Source organism: Octopus bimaculoides, chromosome 15 (genome assembly GCF_046866305.1).
Source record: "Octopus bimaculoides isolate indiv1 chromosome 15, ASM4686630v1, whole genome shotgun sequence".
In the NCBI taxonomy this organism is placed as follows: Eukaryota; Metazoa; Mollusca; class Cephalopoda; order Octopoda; family Octopodidae; genus Octopus; species Octopus bimaculoides.
This window is the reverse complement of record NC_142942.1, coordinates 38,332,819-38,360,417: the sequence shown is the minus strand read 5'-3', so window position 1 is coordinate 38,360,417 and position 27,599 is coordinate 38,332,819. Positions and strand designations below refer to the sequence as shown.

The 27,599-nt window shown below is 32.8% G+C and overlaps 1 long non-coding RNA gene across 1 annotated transcript in view; it reads right to left on the bottom strand.

Moving 5' to 3' along the window:
• LOC149132495 (uncharacterized) overlaps positions 1 to 18,557 on the bottom strand; it is a 45,812-nt gene extending 27,255 nt beyond the window's left edge. Inside the window, exon 1 of the long non-coding RNA XR_016244456.1 lies at positions 17,887 to 18,557. This is a non-coding gene — a long non-coding RNA (uncharacterized LOC149132495). The remainder of the gene's footprint in view (positions 1 to 17,886) is intronic.
• Between the last annotated feature and the right edge of the window lie 9,042 nt (positions 18,558 to 27,599).

The following is a 27,599-nucleotide window of genomic DNA, read 5'->3' as shown; positions in this document are numbered from 1 at the left end:
TGAATTCAATCAGTGAAAATATGATATAGGTTTATGCAGGAAGTAAAAGTAAAGTTACCTCCTTGAGTCATAACCTCCGGTTTCCTAGTTTCATCGCGTATATATTCCACCACCTGGACGGGACGCTGGTCCATCGCAGCGTTACTCATTTTTACCAGTTGAGTGGACTGGAGCAACGGGAAATTAAGCGTTTTGCTCAAGAACACAACGCGTCGCTCGGTCCAGGAATCATAACCGCAATTTTACGATCATAAGAACCAATAAGCCACGCGCCTCTACTATGCAGGAAGTCTTGGCAGGAGTTTTATTATTAACTTTAAATAATTCAAGTAAACCACGTTCAAAAATAAGATATGTGAATTTTCAAAGATGGTAAAAATGGGTCAGCATGTACTATTTCAGACTTACTTTATTTTGTAAGGATTTGTGCTGGCTTAATTGCTGTTTGAAATATTTTAGTTTTTTTGTTTTGTTTTGTTTTGGGGGGAATTTTGTTTATAATTTTGAAAATCACGTGTCTCAACAACAATGAAATTTGAATGAAATTAAAAGCAACTGAATGTCAGATGCATTTGTGGTATTAAGGTGAGAGGGTAGCCAAGAATGGATTTAGATGATCTCTAAATCATTGCACCTTACTGTATCGCGAAAATGTGGGATTCGAATAGTATCACCGATTTTTCTCATTTCCATTTTAAAGCTTTGTAAAAGCAATTACTTATTGCATACCTACTCTCAAATATGAAGCTGACAGACTTCTATTTAAGGAATAAATTATATTTAATTCGGTTCATTGTGTCGTCTCACATTTCGTAAAATATAACTGTTCCGCCATATTTAGATTTTTGCAAAGTTCTAAACATAATTACACATAAATAATAGACTTATTTAGTTTCAATGAACAGTGATGCCGTCCAAAAATATATTCCCTCTCTATTAGGTTCGTCCATCGTGTATCCACCAAGTGTCCAGAGAAACGTCTTTAGGACAAAACTCCCCCAGGACAAAATGCCACAGAACAAAATCCCCTAAGTTAAGTACGAAATATAGGACAAGACTTCCTCAGTTATATTTCGACCATTGCATTTTCAAACTGGATTATTCAAGGAAACAAATCAGTGTTTTTCGTTATACTCGCCTGTCTACATTTTTCCTTAGCTGTCGGTTGCAATATTGACCTTCCGTTTTCTTAGGAAGATATGTTTTACCTATACATCGAGAATTATGGTACCCAGATGGAGTAAACCATCACAAAGGAAGATTGTAGTTTTCATTATCACTTCAGTAAAAAATTACTTAACTTATTTCGTTCATTTAATTTTAATGGTATTAAATGGTATTAGAGTTCAAAAATATAACTGAGGGGGTTTTGTTTTGTTTCGCACTTTAACTAAGGGGCTTTTTGCCCGAGGGGATTTTGTCCGAGGTTTTATTCTTGGAGAGTTCTGTCATACACACGAAACACCATTATAAATTAACAACATACCTTGAATAAATTAATGCAGTCGTGGCTGTATGGTAAGAAACTTACTTACTAGTCACATGGTTCTGAGTTCAGATCCACTGGGTGACACCATGGGCAAGTGTCTTCTATTAGATCCTCCGGCCAACCAAAGCCTTCTGAGTGGATTTGATAGAGGGAAACTGAAAGAAACCCGTCGCATATATATGTATATATATATATATATATATATATATATATATATATATATGTGTGTGTACAGCTACATATGTGTGTATGCCTGTGTCTGCCCTCACTCCACACCATACCGCTTGACAACAGGTATTGCTGTGTTTGCGCCACTGTAACAGTTCAGCGAACGAGTATCAATCTGTAAAAAAATAATAAGTCCTACGGTCGATTTGTTCGACTAAAAATCCTTCAAGGTGAGGCTCCAGCATGGCCACAGTCAATTGACTGAAACAAGTAAACTATAATGTAGAAATATGAAGAAGCGTGTTCCAAAATTATTGTAAGTACGTGGTTCATTTCTAGAACTTTATCTATATTTATATTCGCTGTGACTAATATAGACTTACCCACAATTATCTTTCAAACATCAATTGAAAGAAAATCTTTATATTTGTAACAGATATTTGGTTAAATGCACTTTTTTTTTATCACCGTGCATTAATATTCAGTAAATGCAATATTTCCATTGTGACACAAACTTGCATATAAACGTAGGCATATCACTGAAATTTGATCTCTCATGTGGCATTAATAGATATGTTCATATAAATGCCTTCTGGTTATTTTGTATTAAAATTATTATCGGTGTCATATTTAGATTATGTCGCAAACTTGTATAATACACAAACGTACTTCTGAACTTTGATATCTCATTTGGTATGATTATCGTTTGCTATAACTGATATAACTGATATTCAAATAAACACTAAACTAACATCTCCATAAACATTTCATTTTATTTTGACTTTCTATTAGCCGTCATTAATTTTGTTTAAATACTTGTTACATTTCCTTTCCTAATTCAATCAAGGTTCCCACATACCGTGCAATCTGTAAAATATTGCTTTTGAGTCGAATGGCGAGTGCTTCATTGCTTCCACAATAGAGAGGTTATCTTATATTATTGAATTTTAAAGCATTTTCCTATTTCAATCATCTTATTGTTGATATATAATTCTCTGTTCAATGCATCCTTCTAACTGAATTCTGAAATGCCGATCTTGACTTAACAATGTCTGCTTCTAGTATTACGCAAACTACTTAATTATTTCGTTGTCACAATATCGTTATACACGCACATACATAGATACACAAGGAAACACACACACACACATAGACACACAGATGATATATATATATATTAAATATTTGATATGGCTGTGTAGTAAGACGCTTGCTTCCCAAACACCTGATTCCACTGCATGGAACCTTGGTCAAGTGTTTTCTACTATAGCCTCGGACCAACCAAAGTCTTTTGAGTGAATTTGGTAGACGTAAACTGAAAATAATCCATATATATATATGTATATACATGTGTGTGTGTGTATGTGTGTGTGTGTGTCTGTGTGTGTGTGTGTGTGTGTGTGTGTGTGTGTGTGTGTGTGTGTGTGTGTGTTCCTTATTAGTGAATTAAGGCTACCATTGTTTTCATGCTAAGGAAAATAGGAAAATATCCTAGTACCTTAACAATTTCTCAAGCCGATTACATGGAAAATGGTGTTCGTCTCCATTTTGGGATTTCTCGTAAATATGCGTAAAAGAAACAACGAATCAATGAATCAAGGTACGTTATTCTTAAGTAGCATCTTTTGGATGTTTGTCTTCCTTGGATGTGTCTTCTGGGTACATTTTTTGGTGATTAATTTGTTTGTATTATTTTACATTATTTGTTTTTATTCTAGACATGATTTTCTTGTACTTGTATGCTGAGGTAGTTCGCCATTTGTTGGTTGATTCCCAACTCTTGATGGATGACACCTTTGCATCATTCGGGCAACAAACCTCCGTCTCATGGGTCTATTTGGGTAGTCGTTGCTGGCGAGGGTTTTACGAAGTCGGAATGCAGATCCTAGCTCAACCTCTTTTATTCACCTTTTACGAAACGTTGAGGAAACGTTGGTTCTATTTTTTTTTCGCATGCCGGTTCATAAATAGCATCGGAATAAGTGAATCTTATTTGTCAAACAGATCAAAGTAAATGCATGCTGAAAATTCCATTTTTGTAAATCTATGGTATGTATATGATACCTGACCGACCCAAATATTTGACACTTACTAAACAAATCCATGATTTTTGCACGGTTTTAAGTGAAAAAAAATCCGGAATGTGAAATTATGCCTGCGAATGAATGCGCGCCATTAAAGATTCCTTCGTAAAATTATTTCCATATGGAATTACAGGTGAAAATAAAGGCGAACTGTGACCGAGGCGGCAAACAAACGTCACTGCAATGTTAGCATCAATTATTATTACAATGCTAGAAACATTTTAGTAAATCATCCGTAAATTTTAGGAATGCAAAATTTTGTCGTGTCTGTAATTTGAGCTTGCAACAGCAAAATTCGAATTCCAGCTTAAATTACAATTAGTTGCTTTCAATAGCAGACATTTCTTGCCAGCATAATTAGAATTAACTTTTCATCAATCAAGACTTACAACAAAATAAATTTGGAAAGAGAGACTGGGGACAGAAGGAGAGCATAAAACAATTAATTATAAATATAATGTGAGAGAGGGAGAGAGAAGGAAGCGGAAAGAAAGAGTGAAAAAGACAAAGCAAGCAATGAAGATTAGGGAGTATGGCAAAATAGTAAAGCAGTGATTCAACACTGGTTGTGCCGGAGGAAAAGTGATACGTGCATAATAAACGATAGAGTGCGAGAAGATTAACATATACGCACAGGATTTTCCTCATGCATATATATATATATATATATATATATATATATATATATATATATATATATATATATGTTAATTCTCTAAACGAGGTATTAACAGTAACTGCACGATAAAGTGAAGTATATTGCCACTTAAATGTGGCTGACCCCTAGGGGTGGATGTTACTGTTGCTTTTAGCCCTAGGAGGACATCTCCTCCAGCTGGCCTATCGACACACTTCTGTGTCCTGTCTATTTTTGTTTTGCCAAGGGAAGTTATCCCTCCCATCCCTCCGTTCGTGCTACAGATCACGATGGGAGGGATAACTTCCCTTGGCAAAACAAAAATAAACAGGACACAGAAGTGTGTCGATAAGCCAGCTGGAGGAGATGTCCTCCTGGGGCTAACAGCAACAGTAACATCCACCCCTAGGGGTCAGCCACATTTAAGTGGCAATATACTTCACTTTATATATATATATATATACATATATATATATATATATATAATGTTGCGTGTTCAGGTTAAGGTGAAGGTGTGGAGAAAGCATTTATAACAAAACATTAAACTTTATTCAATCCAAGGAGTGCTGGCGAGTAGTAACAATGAAAAGTGTCCAACAGCAGACAAATAGTGAGAGTTGATGCCTGTATGTGTGTGAGTATATGTACATGAGTCAAGGAAGCCGAAATAACTTACATAGGCAAGAATGAGAAGTCGTAAGCAGTGATGAGCCAGCAGTTATAAGTTGGTCTGTGCTAAGTCGGAGGAGAAAGAATTATTCATAGCATCCATTGCGTTGAGGGAACTGAACTATAAAATGTATCCGTGCCGCTAAGTTGAAGTGAGAAACTAGGAATCGAGAGAAATGAAGAAAATTCTCTGTTGATCGTCGCGCGTCCTTCCGCTAACTAAATTTAATACGGCGCCAAACACTGCTGAGCAGGAATTGTTGTGTGTATTAATCCGTAGCACTATTGAGCTAATGCGCGGCAACCAAATATGGCTTCCCTGATTACCATATATATATATATATATATATATATATATATATATATATATATATATATATATATATATATATATATATATATATATATATAGTGTATGTATCAGCTAGAGAAATTTAAAACCTCTAAGGGATAATTAAATCCAAAGGCGCTCCTGATTGTTACCTGAGTACGTACAGTGCTTTGTAAAGTTGTACGGTAGCAGGTAGTTTGGTTGGTAAACCGCAGTTTGGGCTATATTCGAGAAGAAAATGGATGTAAATAATAAAGAGAAACTGGTCGTTTTTGCTGGTTTGTCTTTAATTTAATTAATTAACAAAGAAGAAGGTAGCATTTACGATCGTTTCAATTTACTAGTTTCAGTAAATATCCTCAAAATGCGAAAAATAGTTTGATACATCGGTCGTCAGAATGCGAAAAATAAATAGATACATTGGTAATGGTAATAGAGTCAAAATTTGTTAGTCTTACATTATATTTTCTTCTTAAGTTGATTATTTCACTGGGGAGTCGATTTCTTTGTAGTAGATTGGTTAGTCTATTTTTCGCATTCTGAAGATATTTTCTAAAACTAGTAAATTGAAACGATCGTAAATGCTACCTTCTTCTTTATTAATTAATTAAATTAAAGACATACCAGCGAAAACGACGAGTTTCTCTTTATTATTTACATCCATTTTCTTCTCGTATACATATATATATATATATATATATATATATATATATATATATATATATATATATATATATATATCACTTAATTCCAGCAGGGTGTTAGGAAACACCTATATTGCTGGAAATAAAAGCCAAACTTCTCTAATTCTATAGTTACATGAATAAAAAACATACACACTAACAGGGAACTATATTAAGAGTACTTTATCTAACACGCTTAGACCACGAGCTGAGGCGGAATGTTCATGCAGGGCCTACAGCAGAAGTCCGGTAGGAGGCCATGAGAAACCGAGTGGTCGTTTACGAGGCTGAGGTGGTATCTGATCCTTAATAGCATCAGCCACTTTCCCAAATACTGCTGCAGAAGCATGAACGGCAGTATTGACGCCAACCGGAACGACGAGGGCTATAGTAGTACCAACAGTGCCAACACGAACACCGCCCCCGATGATGCACACTACGTCAGAATTAACGACGCCAATCCCAACACCAACGCCAATAATACCAACATAAGCAACAGTGGAAGTACCAGAGTATACATCAACATTGCCAGCAAAAGTATACGAAGATACGTCGGAATTTTCGAAGACACCTTCAAACAGGGCCTCTCCAACTACAGATCCTCCTTTAGGATCCCTGACAGTCGACACGGCACGTCCTAGGCCAGCTATGTGCGTGCCCGAAGGACGAAAGGACCCCACACGTAATCTCATGGAAGATCGTAGGAAAAGCGGGCCCTTAACATCCACAGGAGCGAGCATTGCAACTAGTGCATAGCTGAACGACTGAGAATATTAATGAATTCACTCGACCCTGTGAGCATCTTAAATTCCAGGAAGGCACTCTTCAGATTTTGCTTACACTTCATGAGATTCCTACTGAAGTCCTGAGACCCACAAAGCCGACTGGATCGACTACAGATCGTGGTTTAAGGGAACCAATCTCTTGCGCTTCACCCTTCTTTTTGGCCGTGTGTTGAGCTACGAGTCACAAAGTCTTTTGTGCCTCCATTTTGACGAGAGGTTATGGGCCACTGGTCATTATGATCCGAAGAGACGCCGTAAAGCTAATAGTTTTATGGACGTGGAACCCTGGGTAATCCCATGGACCAACAATAGCTATCTTTATGTTTATATATATATGTGAGTTTGTATGTGTGTGTGTGTGTGCAAAAGCTATATAAACATGTGTATGTGCGGGGCTGGAGAGTTTACGAGGTGCATTCCAGAGGTTTTGAAATATTGTAGGTGAGGCAGTTACATATTTTTATTATGTCGTTACTATAATCTAATAAAGTGACTTTAAATTTTGTTATTCCAGATTGAAGCATAGAACTACAGCGACATTTTGAAAACACTATAATAAACACTGCTTGTCACAGCTGACTAGTTTGGAGAATGCAGTCGGGACGAAAAGACAATTTGGAACCTTGCTATGCAATAACATTTTATGTTAATTTTGGGCAAAAATGCTAAAGAAACCTATGAAATGCTCCAGTTTGCTAATGAATTAACTTGTTTGAACCGAGCATCTTTTTTTGGCTTGTGCAAGAGGCTAGTCGAAGCAAGTCTGCCAGGAAGCTCATGACGATTGACTTTTTTGAAAACAACGGCATTGTGCACAATCACTGTATTCGTTCTAGCAAGACCCCCAACAAAGAGTACATGACAGAAGCATTGGCAAAGTTCAGGAAGTGATTTCTTCTCAAAAGACCAGCACAATGCACCAGTCCACAACGCACAATGATAAACAACTGCTTGACAGATACGGGCATCAAAGCAGTTTCTCATGTTCCATACATGTGTATATGTATGCATAATTTATATATGAAGCCCCAGCGTGTTTATTTGCATCACCATCTCCAAATCAGTTCACCTGGATTTCTTTCAAAGGCACCGGAATTATTTCTCGATAAACACTTCGAAGTGCAAGTCAAATTATTTGAGCACCTTCACTAGTTTACTACATTGAGCATCTCTGGATATCACCTATTGTCTCTATATGGGACTGTGTGTTTGTGAGAGAGAGAGAGAGAGAGAGAGAGAGAGAGAGAGAAAGAGATAGTTTGTGGGTGCTCTTATGTACGTATATGTGTGTGTATTTAATTGTAGGCACATAAAAAATTTTCTGAACATACGCATGCATACAAACATACACCAGCTAACTGTAGGATGTAAAGTCTGAGTGTTTGTTTGCAATAGATATTACAAATAAAGATAAGTTGTAGTTGCCAAATACAATAGTTACTGTTTGACTTCTGTCAATATTCATGATTAAACTGGATATATCATCGAAATATGATACAAAATTTGAAGTTTGGCGTATATTTCAAATAAAATAAGTATGGTAAGAGAGTTCAAAAAAGAAAGATGTAGAAGATGGTGTAGAAGGTGAAGTGAATTCTGGTGATAAAATAGTGATGAACCTCTTAGTCAACGCTGACGTTGTTTGTTTCAATGTATTCAGTGACTAAATGTTGTCAAGAATATATTATTAATACTTTTCGATGAGACAGGACAGTTTTAAACAACACTGTATTTGTTTGTTGTCTAAGTTTATTTACATGGCTTATAAATGATATATCAATATAAAATTAAAAAAATAATAATAATAATAATAATAATAATAATAATAATAATAATAATAATAATAATAATAATAATAATAATGATGATGATGATTTCATTTATTTGCTACCAGAGCAAAGGGTAAGCGGGCAATACAAAGACAGACATAAAGTGTGGTGGTTTACATCTGATGAAATGATAGATGTAAGAATACACGGCATACAATGGAAAGGAAGAGACAGACACATAGTATACAAAGGTCAATAGTATACAAAGGTCAAAAAATTTGGGGAGAGGGTGATAGAGATGTAGCCCGACTGATACAGGATGATCTAAAGGAATAATCAAGGAACACCCACCGTCCGAGATTTCCCTGAATACCAAGAGCAAATACCCTCTCCAGTTCTTTCTCTCCGACTCACAGGTCTACACTTAGACAGGTGCCATCCACTCTTACCATTTTCGCAACTTTCACCCACCTTTCAGTGAACTCACTCGAAGACAGCACTTACCTCTCCACTCTCAGTTTCCTTTTCAAGTGAAACTTGAAGAAGTTAATGAGAGCCCTACCAAAGAGGAACGTATCTGTCCTCATGCCTTTCAACCTTGTCCATTAAACAACCTCTTTCACAATAGCCACTAGGCAAAGGAAATCCGCCTTGCCTGCCCGATTGAAGGAGGGTGGCTAAGTAATCATCGCTACAGACTCGACCGAGTTGGAGTTGAATTATCTGTGAAGTAGGAAAGTGTCGGTTGGTTAGTTTATTTGCGATATTGATTGTTGGTTTGTGAAGAGATTGTTCGATCGTTACGTTGTTATTACGGCTGCATCGTTATCTTGTTTACTGTTACTACACTGGTACAGTTTATCTAAACAATCCATCACAAAATCGTAACAGTACCACGACATTAGAGACGGGAATGCAACATAAATACATAAATACTTAACATCGTCACACCTCCTCCGTCTTCCGCTGCTTTGTTGCAGCCTTCTTCCGCTTATTTTCATCTTTTTTATGTTTTTTATTAATAAAAGTGTTTATATTCTTAACACAATTGTCGATTGATAAGCCGTGAGTGATTTGTTCTTGTGAATTGTCAAATCTCAAAGTAAGAACGCGTTGTTATTCTTTGACACCTTTTCTGATGTAGGTTTAGAGCATTTCTTTTCAGTCGACATTTCCTAATTCTGGCCTAATTTCAAAAGTACGAAGACCTTAAGATAATGGAGTTAATTGTTTCCTCCTTTCTTCCCAAACGCGCGATTGAACTGAACCTGAGACCACATGTTTCCAAAGCGACCTTCTAAAACCACACAGCCTTGCCTAGTTTATTATGATTTTGATAAATATGACTTTTCTAATGCTACAATATATATATATACATATATTGTAATTGTTATCTTGTTGCAGCTTTCCCTTGCCTACAATTCGTAGTCTATGTAATTTCGCCGCGTCTGTAGGCTGTGAACTGGCAGAATCGTTAGCACACCGTCAATAATGCTTCCGGCATTTTCACCGTCATTACGTTCTGAGCTCAAATTCCACTGAGGTCGACTTTGCTTTTTATCACTTTAGGGTTCGATAGACCACTGAGGTCTATAATATCGGCTTACCTCCTCAACTAAAATTGCCGACATTGTGCAAATATATGAAACTAATATAATTTCGTTGAGTCAGATTTTGGGTTACATAATTCCAAAAGTCATCCTTTTTAGAATTTTTATAATTTAACTTCTGCTCTCTCAGCACAGTGTATTATCTCTTTTGTTTGTTTGTTTTTCTATTTAATTGATTGTACAAATGCTATCAAATAATTCTCAGTAACAAATCAATGCAATTCTGAAGTTTGTTTTCCTCTTTAATTGGTCTCCTGTAATAGGTTGATTCACCACCAGCTGCCCTTTATAGCTACGTGTCTATTCCTGAAATCCTCCCTGCTCTTCTGGTAGTATATAATTGCTTGATCATATTATAGGATTATCCCTTTAACATTTAAACCGGTCATATACGGCCTAGATATTCTACCTTTTTATGATCAAACCGGAGAGCTACAGCCTCTCACACCTACCCTACAATATTATTAACAATCACATCATCCAAATCTCAAAGCTGCAAGATAATACATGGTTAATTCAAAATAATGTAAATAAATAAACATTGTATTTAACAGAGTAATAAGAACATTGCAAGCAGTTCGCAGTGTAAGTCAGCAACCCTTTTTTAGACCCATAACATTTACAGCTAAGATCTATGGTCTGTTCTGCCATGCAGAAACCTGTGAAATTTTTTAACTGCCAAAATAATTGCTAGGGCCTCCTTTTCAATTTGACTATATCTCTTTTCTGCCGCTATTAGCGAGTGCGAAACATGAACTTGTTTTGTACTTCCATCTTCGTATTTATGAAATAGAACTTCCCCTAATCCGTGCTCGGAAGCATCAGATGCTACAATGATGTCAATTTCGGGATCATAATGTGCTAATGACAAGTCTGAAATTAGATTTTTTTTTATTTCTTCAAAAGTATTCTTGCACTTAGTGGACCAATTCCACTTCTTCTTTTTTTAATAAGTCGCCCAATAGAACTCTTAACTTGTACATATTAGGAATGTAACTTTGATAATAGTTTGCCAACCCAAGAAATGCTTGTAAAGTTGGAATATTCGTCGGCGCATGAATATTCCTTATCGTGTCTGCCCTCAACGGGTCAGAACATCTACCACTTTTATCAATTATTTGCCCACAAGAACTTAATTTGGAGTAGAAAGAATTCGCATATTTCTTCACTCAAAGTAAACTCGATAACCTTAATTTTCTTAAAGAGGGTTTTTATATGTTCCACATGCTGTTCACGAGAATTACTCTTGATCAAAATATCGCTCGAGTACGGGATTGCAAATTCACAATCGGATAACATAGTATCCATGATTTGCTGGAGTATTGCTGGTACCAACTTTAATTCAAAAGGTAATCGGGTGTAACTGTACAATCCTCTGTATGCATTTATTGTCAAATACTTTGCTTTTTTTTATTTACTTTTATCTGGTTAAGGTCAAACAACTGACAAGCAAATCTGTGGAATTGCGCAGAATATTTGCTGTAGCCCATCTTTTATACCAAGACGAAACAATATACATGATAACACTCCCAATAACTTAATATCAAAAGCCATCAGAGCCACTGCCCGGTACTGCATTATTATTATTATTATTATTATTATTATTATTATTATTATTATTATTATTATTATTATTATTATTATATTTTGTTTTTATTATCATCATCATCATCATCATCATCATCATTAAGGCGGTGAGCTGGCAGAATTGTTAGCACGCTGGGCAAAATGCTTAGCGACATTTCGTCCATCTTTACGTTCTCAGTTCAAATTCTGTCGAGGTCTTCTTTGCCTTTCATCCTTTCGGGTTTCATATTAAAAAGTAATAATGAAAAACTGAGGTCGCTGGAGTCGATTAACGCCTTCTCTCTATCACTGATGAACTTGTACCAAAATTTCAAGCAATCATTATTATTATTATTTTGTTGTGATTGTTGTTATTATTGTTGCTGCTGCTGCTATTTTTATTGTGGTTGTTGTTAAATATTATTAACATTGCTGTCCCGTTTTAGTGTTTTATTTGGTCGTGATACGAAGAAATTGAACTAATTATACTTCTGTTCCACCAGAATGAACTTGAGTGGCTTGTACAAGAAATTCAACATATTACAGATGTTAAAATTAACGTAAATACAGAATAGAACTTTTCTACATTTCGGACTCGTTGTGTGTGTGTGTGTGTGTGTGTAATTAACAAAAGAAAAATAGATTGCCATAAAATTTAGATTTATTCCCTCTTGATACGTATCTAAACATTGATTTTGTAATGCACAACCAAATAAATATCAATGTCACTCGTGTAAATGAGATCGGCCAGGCATAAACAACTGTTGTTGCGTAGACAGTGAAATACTGGTTTCACTCCTTTTGGAATTTCATCGGTAGCTAAGTACCCGTCTCTATATGTGCGCAGAGATGTTGTTAAACAGGGCAACTATAATTTAGGGGTTTCATAATTTATGATTTATATCTTATCGATTGAATTTGCCGATAGAAATCACAACTAATAGAATCCTCCCGTCTTAATATCTAACCTCGTCTAAGAAAATACACGAAAGTTATTCTCTTGTACTTCACTGACAATATTTGACTGTAACTTTGTATGGTGTTCAAAGTATATCACGAGAAGCCACTGAACATCTGACTGCATTCAAATTTCCTTCAAGTTACTGATAATCTTGATAATGACGGAGAGCCAAGATTAAGAGGCATTTGATCATGCATCTAGTTCAAAGCAATTCTGGGTCAAAACATTGACAAATTAATTGTACCTATCTAAAGAAGTGGTGCAATCTCACAGTTATGAAAAGTTTGAACTATTTTGTTCTTGGAATTCAAAACACTGAATCTAGCATGTAATAGAATGAACCAATCAAATTTCTACGACCATTTATGTGCAATCTGCACATACAATATAATGAACCCTCAAATCCATTCCAAAGCATACAGACACTGCCAAACTCATAGCAGGTATATACTCAACATAAAATCTTTCGTGTCATTACGTTTTGCACCCAGTTTTACCCTATTTTCCTGAGATAAGGTCTTTTTTTTAATACGGTGTCATGAATTAACGAATCACTCTCAATTTTAGTTTGTGTTCAATGCTTATAATAGTTGTTCAAAATTGCTTGGTTGTCCTTACTTGAATCGTTAAACTCAAATTTAAGACGTAACAGTTTTTTCTTGTTGTTTTTAGCGGGGTTGTAGCTGACGCAGCATATTACTACTGGTCATAAGATTGGAACCATATATATCTCGGTTAGTTGTCTAGTTCTACATTGTTTTTAATATAATAAAAGATGTTTTCATTAATAAATTGTCTTCTGAAAAACGATATAACAAATATTTTCTCTCCGTTGTTACAAATATAACATTTATTTTAAACATATTTCGTTTAAAGATATTGTTTAAAATAAATGTTATATTTGTAACCCTTTGGCAAATGATAACAAAAGCTGTCTAAAGCTTGTACTGTTTTCCTCTGTCATTCAGATTGAAACAGTATCTTAGACATACTGGCATCTTTTATTTTTGCCTGTCTTTCCTTTGACAACGATTATTTTGCTACTGATATGAATGAAATTATTTTGATAACGCAAAGTACCTCTTAGGAACCAACTTTAGATTTGAGTTTCTATACTTATTTTCTTTACTAGCATTTTTTTAAATCGGTAACGTGTAAGATCTAAAGAAAAAAATATTGTATCGTTTTTTACAGGAAATCCTTTTTGGAATGAAAAATATGCACTCGCTGGCTGGGTCATAAACGCACACACATACACGTAATTTATATATATATATATATATATATGTGTGTGTGTGTGTGTGTGTGTATGTATGTATGTATATATATATATATATATATATATATATATATATATATATATCTTCGACATCAGAGTTCAATATAACAATTTCACTAAAAGTTGGTATCTATAAAATATCGTAAACTTCATCGAATTATAGATCATTCGGTTCACTATTCAGACTTCTGACGCCACCACTATCAATACCTTTGTCTTCGCCACCTTCCTCTCCACCACTATCACCACTCTCTTTCACATCGCTTACTATCACCATTGTCCCTGACTGTTTCAGCTACCACCACCACCACCATCATCACCGTCACCTCCGTCTCTTTCACAACTACAGCTCATACTATTACTATCACCCCTTTACCATCACAACTGTTAATCTACTACCGTCTATATGCCTACTATTACTCTCACCCCAACATGAGCAGTAGTAGGAGTGCCAATGAATAGTGAGAGAGGGGGTCGAAACGTGACACACTGACACACAGAAATTAATTTTTGCATTTATTATATCAGATACACAGAAATAGAAGTTTAAATATCGGTAGGAGGTTACTTTTGTTAAAGTCAATGTATCTGCTTTAATTGTAATTCTTCAGTTCGTTGCAACTCAGCCTAAACTATAGGAATTTTAAGTGCGGCTTACTAATCTACAAGAAATGTCATTCCTAGAGCATTGATAGCGGCACCAACAAGCACACACATACATCCCTAATGAATACTCTTAGAGACTTTGATACACAATCCTTCTAAAACACACGCTCACACAAAAATGCTCTAGTTCTCACACAAAATATTTATATTAAAATGATAATCTCATAGATGGTAGTCATTCATTTTGTTTATTTGAACAAATCAATCTATTATTTGCGGATATGTATGCATTTACAGACGATATTCATATAAACATACCTACAACAATTCATAGGCTATCAATCTATGCTACTATAAACCAAAGAGTTAGTGTACACTACACTGTAGTTAAGATGGCATATGTAAATCGAAACGACTAAAGGTGGTGATTCACATAGAATCAAATAAAATGAAGTGACGGACACATGAATCTGGAAATAACGCAAAGAGTCTACATTTTAGAGTTAACTGCTACTATTATTCCTGCACTCGTGTTCACATTAACATCTTTATTTTTAGTATTGGTATAATCTATGGAGTACCGGAGGTATGTTTGTGGACATCATTGAATTCATTTATGAGAAACAGATTTAGTTCATAGATAAAAGATATGAAATAATCGTATTTATCATTAATACGTTAATTTTTAATATTCTGTAGGAAGACCATATAGTACATATGTGGACATCACGTTATTACATCATTTCGTTAGTTAATGAGAGTTGATTTACATTTAATTATTTTATAAGTCTCAGTGATACGCATTATACATAGAAAAATAGGTAATGAAGAAAAAGTAGGAACTCCTGCAATAAGCAAATGCACCAATTGCCTACTTCTAACTTTGTAGCTTTGTTTATGTAGACGTATTCGTATACGAGACGTCGTAACTATCAGTCTATGGAAAATCTGTAGAGATAACTATAAAAATTGATTCATTTGTGCTGCTAGCACAAGTACTGTGCACATAGTTGGTTATATAATATAGATGCATAACGAAATACGCTGTTCCTGTTACAAATTATTGTGTGCGTATGTATGTATGTATGTATGTATGTATGTATGTATGAAATAAACTTCTTGCAATGCAAAAAAGTAAATATATTCTCATATTCTTTTCAGAACCTTATTACTTTTAACAATTGTTGAGCAACTTATATTGTTAAGACTAATCCAGTAGACACATAATGACAAATATGTCAGCTGCTATGTTTAGGCATTTTTTCTGATTACTTTTTATCAAATCAAATAATCTAATACATATTTCTGTTGATAAGACAATAAAACGTGATTTGGGAGCAACTTGGGTGTTCAATCCGTCACTGCAAGTTTAAAAGTTGTAACGCTGCTTGTATTCGTTACTGTAAAACCTATATTTTTGATGTGACTGTACTGAATTTAAAAAAATCTATCAATGTCTCCATAGAAACTATCATTATCTTTCGTATTTCAGAGACGTCATCGGGTGTTTGCAACAGCAAGTCCGGTTTCGTGAAAACATGATCGACTTGTCAACATTTCAGCTAATTTGATTGTCACACCTACGCAAAGCATTGCTGTGGTATACGTTTCTTCCGGAAATTTTGAAATGTTAAGTTTGTGATCCGAAATATCCCAGTCAGATGGATCCAGGTTCACTACTGCTGCGTGGCACCTTGGACAAGTGTCTCCTACTATAGTCCCAAACCCACTAAAACCTTAAAAGTGGATTTGATAGAAGGAAACTGGAAGAAGCTCATCATATAGGTTTATTACTATACATATATACATGCATTCATGAATACACACACACATACAGATTTTGTATATGCGCGCGCGCGCGCGTGTGTGTGTTTGTGTGTGTGTGTCTACGAACTAAAGTGTAAAATTTATATTATTAAAAAATTAAAACAATAAATTAAACTGATTAGGATTTCCAGTGCAGTGAATCTATTTCGTTTTTTAAATATACATGACTCTAGCAAGGATCGCACACATTTTCCAATATATATATACATATATATATGTATATGACTGGATGTGTATATAACTGTGTGTGCATCTTTGTGCTAGTGCCCCCCACTACCGCCAACTATCGCTTGACAACAGATGTCAGTTGGTTTACGACCCCGTAATTGAGCGGTTCAGCAAATCAAACCAATGGAATAAGTACCGAGCTTCAACAAATATACAGGAATCGATTAATTCGATGAAAATCATTTGAGGCATTGCCACAGCATGGCCGCACTTTAATTGCTGAAACAAGTAAGAAGATGAAAGATAAAAGATATCGTTACTATTGCTTATATTACTCTCATCATTATTCTATTCTTGTATTTATACGTCAACGCATTCAATAAACTTACACGTTACGACAAAATATTGGTTTGCCTTGATAGCAAGTTAAAACACATCATTTCCGCTGACCTCATGGTTTGTGAAATGATCTTTTATTAATGGCTTAGAGGAGGAAAATCAGCGCACGTCACACATGGCATGCTGCAGTTGTAATTAGCGCACAATGATATCGATTTCATTTCAGAGCAAAGACTTGCTCTGAATATTTTGAAGTAAAATAAACTCTTACGATAAATAAAGTAGGGACCAAGACGTGTGTTTGTGTCTGTGTTTGGAATACGTGTGAATATTTGCTTGCCTGTTTGTTTGTTTGTTTTTTGTTTTGTTTTGTTTTGTTTTTAGTCGGGCTACTAATTAAGCCGTGTTGCTAATAGTAAATGTGATATAAAACACACGATTATTCAAGGAAAGGAGTGATTCTGTTGATTATCCATGTAAGAGGAAGATTATGATTAACCTGTTAGCTGCAATGAAGAAAAGATGTTATTTCTAACAACTTGTCATTGTTTGGTGTAATGGAGACGAATAATGTCAATACAGTAATCTCTTGACTATTGCGGGTGTTGCGTTCCAAAAAAAAACCCGCGATAGGTGAAAATCTGGAGTACTGTATATATATTTTTTTTCATAATTTGTATGTATCTATTTTGTTATAAATGCAAAACAACAGCACGGAGGAATCGGCGTAAGCTTAGATAATAAACCGCAATAGGTGAACGGCGATATGGCGAGATGTTACTGTATAACTTTACGCTGAGGTCGCACCATAGCCAATGAGCCAGAGTTATTATTAGATTAAAATTATATTTTATAACAAACAGTAAAACATTGCCGGATATTTGTAATAAGTAAGAAAAAATTAAATATTTATACTTTACGCATCTTCTTCCTTGGTCTCTCATTTAAAATTCAAACTTCTTTTCCCGCCAATATTCATCTAGAAATATTTATCTCAGTTGCAAGAACTAGCGACCAGATAACACCACGTGATTCAAATACATACTCCTAATCTTCCGGAGCCATAATCTCTTTTCAATCATGATCTAGATGCATATGAGATTTAGCTCCTATTTCGAACTGGTTGAAGCACGTTTCACGACGGTCATTGTCATCATAAAATTGTTTTAAAAGTTACTGCTATGAAGCAGACGCATCTATGTCCTTTAGTCTTGTATCATTACGATATTATCAAATACAATTCATGCTTCGTGTAATATAAAATTGTTCATGAAAAAAACGTTCAATTTTAGCGTGTAACACTGTAAATCCACTCTTCGTCGAAAGTTTCACTACAATCGCAATCGTTTCCGATAACGTAGACAAATGACGGTCATTAGCTACTTCGTTATACCTCATAGTAAACAGCACGAGCTTATCAATACAAGAATACATTATCTAATCACATACTTGAATAATCTTCTGCATTAGCGTTTCCAAGCATGATACAGCTGTTTTCTTTGCAAATAAAATAGCTGTTATTATGTCGTCTGATATAACTAAAAGTAGTTGTCTTTTTTGATTGATCGGTGAAAGCAATTGTGTAAATTGATGGTTTGTCTTCTTCATTGAGTGTTCTCTTGCAGACATAATTCATGTATGTGTCTGAGTAACATATAGAGAAAGAGAAATGTATATATATATATATATATATATATATATATATATATATATATATATATATATATTCAATTTATAAATGTACGTATGTACGTGTGCTCATATATGAACATGTTTACTTAGGGATATTGATTGATTGTTATATAAAAACAAAATGTGCAACCACAGACAGTAACTGTATAGTAACGACATGAAAATATCAATCCATCTTAGAAGCTTGAAACTTTATGCCGAGGAACGATAAATAGTCTTTACACAAGTGTGTGTGTGTGTGTGTGTGTGTGTGTGTGTGTGTGTGTCTGTGTTGGGGGGGGGTCTGTGTGTGCGTATTTCGACGGGAGAAGTGTTAATAAGCGTGAATGTATGTATTTTAACGTTGAACCTTTCGTATTCTGTAATAACATGGTTAGTAACGAAACAAATTGATATAGCAATATGCTAAAGTAAACTATCGGCACTACACGTATCAATATTCAGCTTACAGATTGAATGTTAGTGAACGAATAGATAAACAGAAACATAAATAATATATCCTACATTGAGGATAGGCGTAAAAAAATGGCTTCGTTTATTTAAGTAATTTTATCGTATCATTACTATTTCGATCATATTACTATTTCATAGAAGGCGACGCGCTGGCAGAACCGTTAGTTTGCGAGACAAAATGCTTTCATGGCATTTCTTCCGTATCTTTATGTTCTGAGCTCAAATTTCGCCGAGATCGACGTTGCCGTTCATCCTCTTGGGGTCGATCAATTAAGTACCATTTAAGAACTGGGATTCGTATAATTGCATAACATTCTCCCCAAAAGTTCCAGACCTTTTACTTATAGTGGAAAGGGATATTATTATTTCATGGAAGGAAGGCAGCGAGCTGGCAAAGTCGTTAGCACCCCGGGCGAAATGCTTAGCGGTATTTCGCCCGTCTCTATGTTCTGAGTTCAGATTCCACCGAGGTTGACTTTGCCTTATATCCTTTCGACGTCGATAAATGAAGTACCAGTGAAATTCTAGGGTTGGTATAATCGACTAGTCCCCTTCCCCCAAACTTCAGGATCATTTCATGGAAGGCAGCGAATTAGCTGAAATGTTAGCGCAGCAGTTTACAGCAGTTCTTCCGGCTTTACGTTTTCGTTCAAATAGTACCGATTTCGATTTTGTTATTCATCAATTTGGGTCAACAAATTAAAATACCTACCAAGTACTGGAATAGATGTAAATGATTATTCCACCTCACTTAAAACACTAAATGTGTCGATTGCCTTTCTCTTTCGTTTACCTAGTCACCCATATATATATATATATATATATATATATATATATATATATATATATATATATATATAGTTTTAGAGAAATGAATCAAAGTTCATGAACTCATCCATGAAAATCCACAGTCACATATAGAAAAATTAATAAGTAAATGCACAATAAATAAGTATAATATAATACAAAGTAAAAATCATAAAATAATGATAATAAAACGACTACACGACTACATACATACCAATCTTGAGAAATTAGGCTTCCAAAACCAGAAAGGAGAAAGCTAATTCGAAGGCTACATATCCAATCCATCACTGGAACTGTAAAAATCTGTAAAACCTTCCAGAAGTTTATCATTTAAATATATATGAGCATGTCTAGATATACAACTATATGTATGAGAATACATAGATAAAACAAAACATACAAATCTGCATATATACATAAATAAATGCAAAAATACCCTGTTGTTGAAGATGAAATTCCAATGAAAGAGCTTTGAATCTAGGTTAGAAACCTGTTCTTTATAGACAAGAAATCTTTAAATAAAAGTGAACAATGACATACATGCATATATAAGAAACTTGGTTCCAAACAAGATGGGGTTCCGGGGCAGTTCCACTCCATAATACCTTGGGCAAGTGTCTTCTATTATAGATTCGGGCTGACCAAAGCCTTGTAAATGGAATTGGTAGACGGAAACTGAAAGAAGCCTGTCGTATGTATATGTATATATCTATGTATATGTGTCTGTGTTTGGTCCCGCCATCACTGGTTGACAACCGATGCTGGGGTATTCACGTCCCTGTAAATTAGTGGTTCGGGAAAACAGACCGACATAATAAATACCAGACTTAAAAAGAAGTCCCGGGGCCGATTTGTTTGATTGAAACCCTTCAAGGTGGTGCTCGATCATGGCGGCAGTTAAATGATTGAAACATGTAAAGGAATAAACGAATACATATATACATACATACATACATACATACATACATACATACATACATACATACATACATACATACGTACGTACGTACATACATGTGTGTGACACAGGCTATTGGAAAGTTCAATTTGAGTGACTGGCAATTTTATCATGTGATATTGGAAGGAGGATCCTATTAATCTGAATTGGAATATTTTCTGACGAATATAGCATGTCGGAGTATCAGCTTTAGTTGTGAATGTGATATTATGGCTGAGGACTAAAAGCTTTAAGGAGTATTCGTGGCTACAGAAACGATGATAGTGATAGATGCAGGGAAGGTAAGATAATTTTATGGAAAGTTGCACTTACTTGGAGTACAACACAACATGGAGTTAGACAAAGGTAAACTGACAGAAAGAGGAAGAAGGAGAGAGGGGGACTAATAAAATGTAGCCCCAGGCATGTACTGGGATCGACATAGTCGACTTATGCCCCTTCCCTCAAAATTGTTGGCCTTGAACCCAACATCAGACTAGTGTCCCGTTCATTGGAGTGGGGATGACCTCTGAATTATTTATATGCCATAGAAACCGCGTAACCGAGTATATGAGTCCTAGATTTTAAGTAAACCTTAAAAGAAAAATGATAGCTGATAAAACTGACGTATATGAAGGACAACTTTTCAACGAAGAATGCATGTTTTTCTATTCCTGGATGAATCTGTTTAAATTGGGACAAAATTGTAATCGTCAGGCTAAGTATCTAGGCGTTGACGTGTGGTTACGTTAGCGTTAACGATACACAGGTGTTCTGATAGCGATGGATGAAGGCAGCCGGTCAAATAGAGAGCTAGATAAGGAAGCACTGGCGCGTAAACTGGTGGTAAAATAAAGAAGTCTATATATCTGATAAACATAGGTCATATGTACATAATTAACAAACACACATACACACACGCACGGACACATACACACATACACATATAACTTTGATACCTGTGATAGGTCTCCGGCAGTATACGCCCAGGCCATGTCTAACTTAATAGCACCACCTGGTGCTATTATATATATATATATATATATATATATATATATATATATATATATAAAATATATAGTTTTAGGGAGAATAACCAAGTTTCAAGAACTCATCGATGAAAATCCACTATCACATATAGAAAAATTAATAATTAAAAGCACAATAAATGAGTATAATATAAAGTAAAGTAAATATCATAAGATAAATATAATAAAAAGATTACACGTGTTTCATAACTAATTTTCAAATAGAAAAGAAATTTAAATCGATTAAAATCAATTGAAATTATCGAAAATAATTTCTATTCAAAAATATAGCTACTCGTCAGATCGTAAGTAGAACAATAATTAGATATATATTTATATCAACCAACAATAAGTACCAAATGAATTAATATGAAATACTTATTATATAAAGATAGAAAAATTATTTAAAATATCATAATATCAAAATAATAACCATTCAATAATCATCCCTTCATCCATTATAATAACATGTATATTATATACAAAAAACATCTTACATAAATTATCATTGTTTTAAATTATCATTGTTTTAAATACAATTTGAACGAAGTTTAAGTTTAAAATAATAATGAAGATAAAATTAGTACATATTTAACCGGTGTAATAGTTAAAGCTATACTATTTAAAGCTAAAGACGTTTATTTAATTATAATTAAAAATCAATTGAATAATAGAAAAATACAAGATTATTTATTTCTACAAACGTAATAATAAAAATATGAATGAAAAAATTATGAATGGAAAAATTAAGAATGAAAAAATTAGGAAAGAAAAAATTATTAAGGATAAAAGATTAAACTTTATATATATATACAAAGTTTTAATTTTAAAAAATCTTTAACGATATTATAACTATAGTTATCTTATAAAACATATTAATAAATATTAAATTCTAATATATAATAAATAAATAATAATACTAATAATCGTAAATTAAATAATATTATGAAATAAATTAAAATACTACCATTGATTTAGTCTGATAAAAATCGTAGTGTCATTGTAATATAAAATCTTAAACTTACTAAAATATTAACCTACCAATAAAAACAAAATATAACTACTAGAATAATTAAATAGATACCCCAACACACACCCTAATACATACATACATATATATATACACACACACACACACACACACACACATATATATATATATATATATATATATATATATATATATATATATATATACACTTACATACATATACAAATATACATACTTATATATAAAATATATAAACATATATACGTACGAATATACAAAATAATATACGTATATACACACAACATACACACATATATACAAATAAACACTAATAAAAGCATATACATAAATAAAAACATACATACACATATATACATAAATACACATATATATATACATACATAATAACACATATAGACCGAAACATACACACTACCATATATATATATATATATATATACATAAATATATATCTACACATACAAACATGTACTTACCTAAACATACATATAAAAACAAATGCACTCATACACACATATAATAAATAAAGAATAGTATATATAAATACACACTCACCCTCCCATGCTCTCAAAGATACATATTATATCGATACACATATACATACATATATACATACATATAAAAATACAAATATAAAATATACACACATATATACACAGAAAAAACATGCATATACATATATATATATATATATATATATATATATATATATATATATATACATACATAAATATATATATATACACTTATATATATATACTTACTAATTTATATAGACAAATTACACACACTCACATATATACTTATACCCATATATATACATATATATACACATTTACATAAGTACATACATAAATATACATATACATATACACAAAAATACTCATAACTATATATATAAAAATATACACACAAATAAAAAATTCACTCAAATAAATATATAAATAAGGAATATTCTAAAACAAGACTACTCACTCACACACTCACTCACACACACAATATACATAAATATACATCTATACTCACAAATATATATCTTTATACATACATGTAAATACAAATATACACTCAATATACACAAACATATATAAAATCAACAACACATATATACACTTAAACCTATATAAATACATACGTAAACATATATACATACACCTAAAAATATACATACATACTAACGCATATAGACTAAAACACACACACTCATATACATATACATATACATGCATATACACATACCCATATAAACAAAATAAATAAAAAATCATTAGGTAAAGTTTTTATATAAATAATGTAGTTTATGTCTACATTTTATTTTTCGTTCATCAAAAGAATTAAGTAAATTATTATCCTTATGAAATAATATCTCTTTAAATTCATTATTACATAAATTACAAAAGTTATTACCTATATGATAGGATTTAGCTTTACAAACTATCTCCCAATTTAAAATATAGTTAATATTTTTAGCTTTAAGTTCCCAAATATATTTACTGAGGCCATTAGAATTAATCAAATTTCTATTCTTAAATGAGTGCATATGTTGAGCTACTCTTAATTTAATTTTATTAGAAGTCGAACCTATATAAATCTTATTTAAATTATAACCATTATGTTTATTTTCATTCAATAATTTCACTATACATTTATACACTACATCTTTCAAATTACATTTATTATTAAAATTACATTTAGTTTTATCTAAACATGTACAATTAATTATATCCTGGTCAACATCATTATTATTATTAGAATTAATATTAGAATAATTATTAAATTTAAATTTATAGTACTTATTTAACTTAAATTTATTAAAAGAAGAGATAATATTAGCAGCATTATTAGTAGTAGAATAACCTACACCAAAATTATTTTTAGAAAAAATATAATGATATTTTTTATTATCTCTAAGGAATAAATCAATAACTTTTAAAACTTCATTAATAATGTTAGTTTTAACTTGAACGCCGTATGGAATAATTAGCCAGAGTTTGTTCTTATTATAGATAATATTGAATTTATTATTAGTATTATTAAATTTATTATTATCATTAAAAAAATATATAAAATTGTTTCCATTAAAATTAAGTTTATGTTTAGGTAATTTATTATTATAATACCAATTATTCTTATTATTCTTATTATTACCTAAGAAGACATTATCATGATTATAAAAGTTATGTTTATTAAAAAGGTCATTATTATTATAATTATTATTACTACAATTATAAAAATATTTCGGATTATTAAAAAAATTATATTATTATTATATCCCGCTTCTTGCAGGGCTTTATTATAATAAGGTGCATGTTTTTCAAAAATCTCTATATTAGAAGAGGGTAAAGATATTCTCCTACCTATAGTAAATGTTAAGGATTTTTTAATTGAGGGTGGGTGATTGCTTTTAGCATGAATGTATTTAATATTTTCATTAATCTTACGGTAAGGTTGGGTATTACCAGTAGATAAATTAAAATTAGCATCTAAATAATTAACGTTATAATACTCATAATAAATAGTAATCTTTAAACCATTTCTTTTTAAAAAAACTATATATTCTCTTCTTATATAATTCTAGTTGTCTATTAGTGCAATTTTTAGTAAGTAATAAAAGGTCATCCCTATATAAACCACCCTCCAATTTTAAGTTTTCAAGTTCAAGTTCAGATAATAAATATATACCTACTAAATCAGTTACCTGTGCTGAATCAGGCGCCCCCATTGGTATATCGAAATAATCTCTGGTATATTTTCTAGCCTACAATTTATTATCATATTTAATCAATGATTTCCTAGCCATTTTAACTACATTTACTTCATCGTAAGTCATACCTACTTTCTTCATAGCAAAAATTAGGGCCTTATTTAGTACAATTTCATTTATGGAAGAATAATAATTTTCAATATCAATTTGAATAAATTTATACCTATTTTTATCATTAATACTATTAAACCAATTTAAAGTATCTACTGTGGAATTCCATAATTTAAGATAATTAATTCCATTTAATTTGTTAATATATTTATCTAAAATTATTATACTTAATTTACCTAGATCTGACTTACAAGGACAAATAAGCCTAACTTTAGGGTCAGAATAAAAATTATCTTTATGGTCTTTTAAAGTAATTCTAGGGTGCATCGGTACATAAATAATATGTGAGTATATGCATATATACGTACATGTATGTACATACCTACATCTACAAGTATATATAGATGCATATCTGGGTACAGGACGTCACAAAAAAACGTGAACAAAAATGAAAAAAGACCATATACAGAGCACAGAAAACAAACAGGCCACATAGAGTACATTTCCTTCATCAGCTGCCACTATTCTACATACACTCACACATACATACTTAAATAGATAGATAGATAGATAGATAGATAGATAGATAGATAGATAGATTGATAGATAGATAGATAGATAGATAGATAGATAGATAGATAGATAGATAGATAGATAGATAGATAGATAGATGGATGGATACTAAATGCATGTGCACACTTACCCAGTCACAAGCATGGCGAAGTGGTTAAGAAGCTCAAATCTGCAAAAGATATCTAACAGAAATAAAAATACGCTACCACAGAATGGCCGCAGTATAATGACTGGAATAAATAGAAGGAACCGAATGGAGAGCTTACTGTGAAAACCGCTTGATTCTCTAAAGCTAACTTCTCTAAAAGCTTTGTATATGTGCGTGCGTGTGCGCCCTTGTGCGTGTGCGCCCTTGTGCGTGCGTGCAGAAGTGTGCGTGTCTCGGGACAGAGAGATTGGTTGCATTATATAACCTATCAGAACATAGTCTAGAAGGCAATGTTTCTCAGAATTTCTCTTAGTCATAGCAAGCAGAAATTTCTGTTTACTCTATAACGCTATTGTATTAATAATCATTTTCCTTAGTGGCTTACTTGATTTCTTGTTTAGTTTTAGCATTGATTTCACCTCAGTTCTCTGAATATTGCTCTCATTCATTGTTGGTTTTGACTTGCTTCATGCTTTTATATTTTTTGTTTGTTTGTATGTTTGTCTTTTGTTTTTATTTTAGAAATGTTATTGCTATTTGTGTTCTATCTCAATTCTATCGTTAGTACATTGTACAAAAGAAACACAAATCTGTGTGGAGTATTTTCTGGGGTTTTTTTGCTCGTGTTTTCTTCTCTTTCTGCGTAGATTCCAAGCCAAAATATATATCCTATATGTGTTTGAGTGTCTAGTGTATGTATGAGTGTGTGTGTACATGTATGTATGTATGCGTGTGTATGTGTGCGGGTTGAATGCGTGTGTGCGTGTATAACCGTGTGCGTATGTGTGTGTTTGTATATCGGTATGTATTCAATGGAATTTATTAATATACACGCATGAATATTTACCTACCTAAACATAGATAGATACATACATACACGCATGCATAGATACATACAAATGTACATACATACATACATGAATACATGCATGCATACATACATACATACATACATACATACATATACTGAGAAATAGATATACAAGCATATATACTTATATACGTATATATATATATATATATATATATATATATATATATATATATATATATATATATATATATATATATATATATATATATATATATATATATATACAAAGAATACATATGCAAGTATACACACATATATGTACATACTTACATCTACATGTGTATATAGA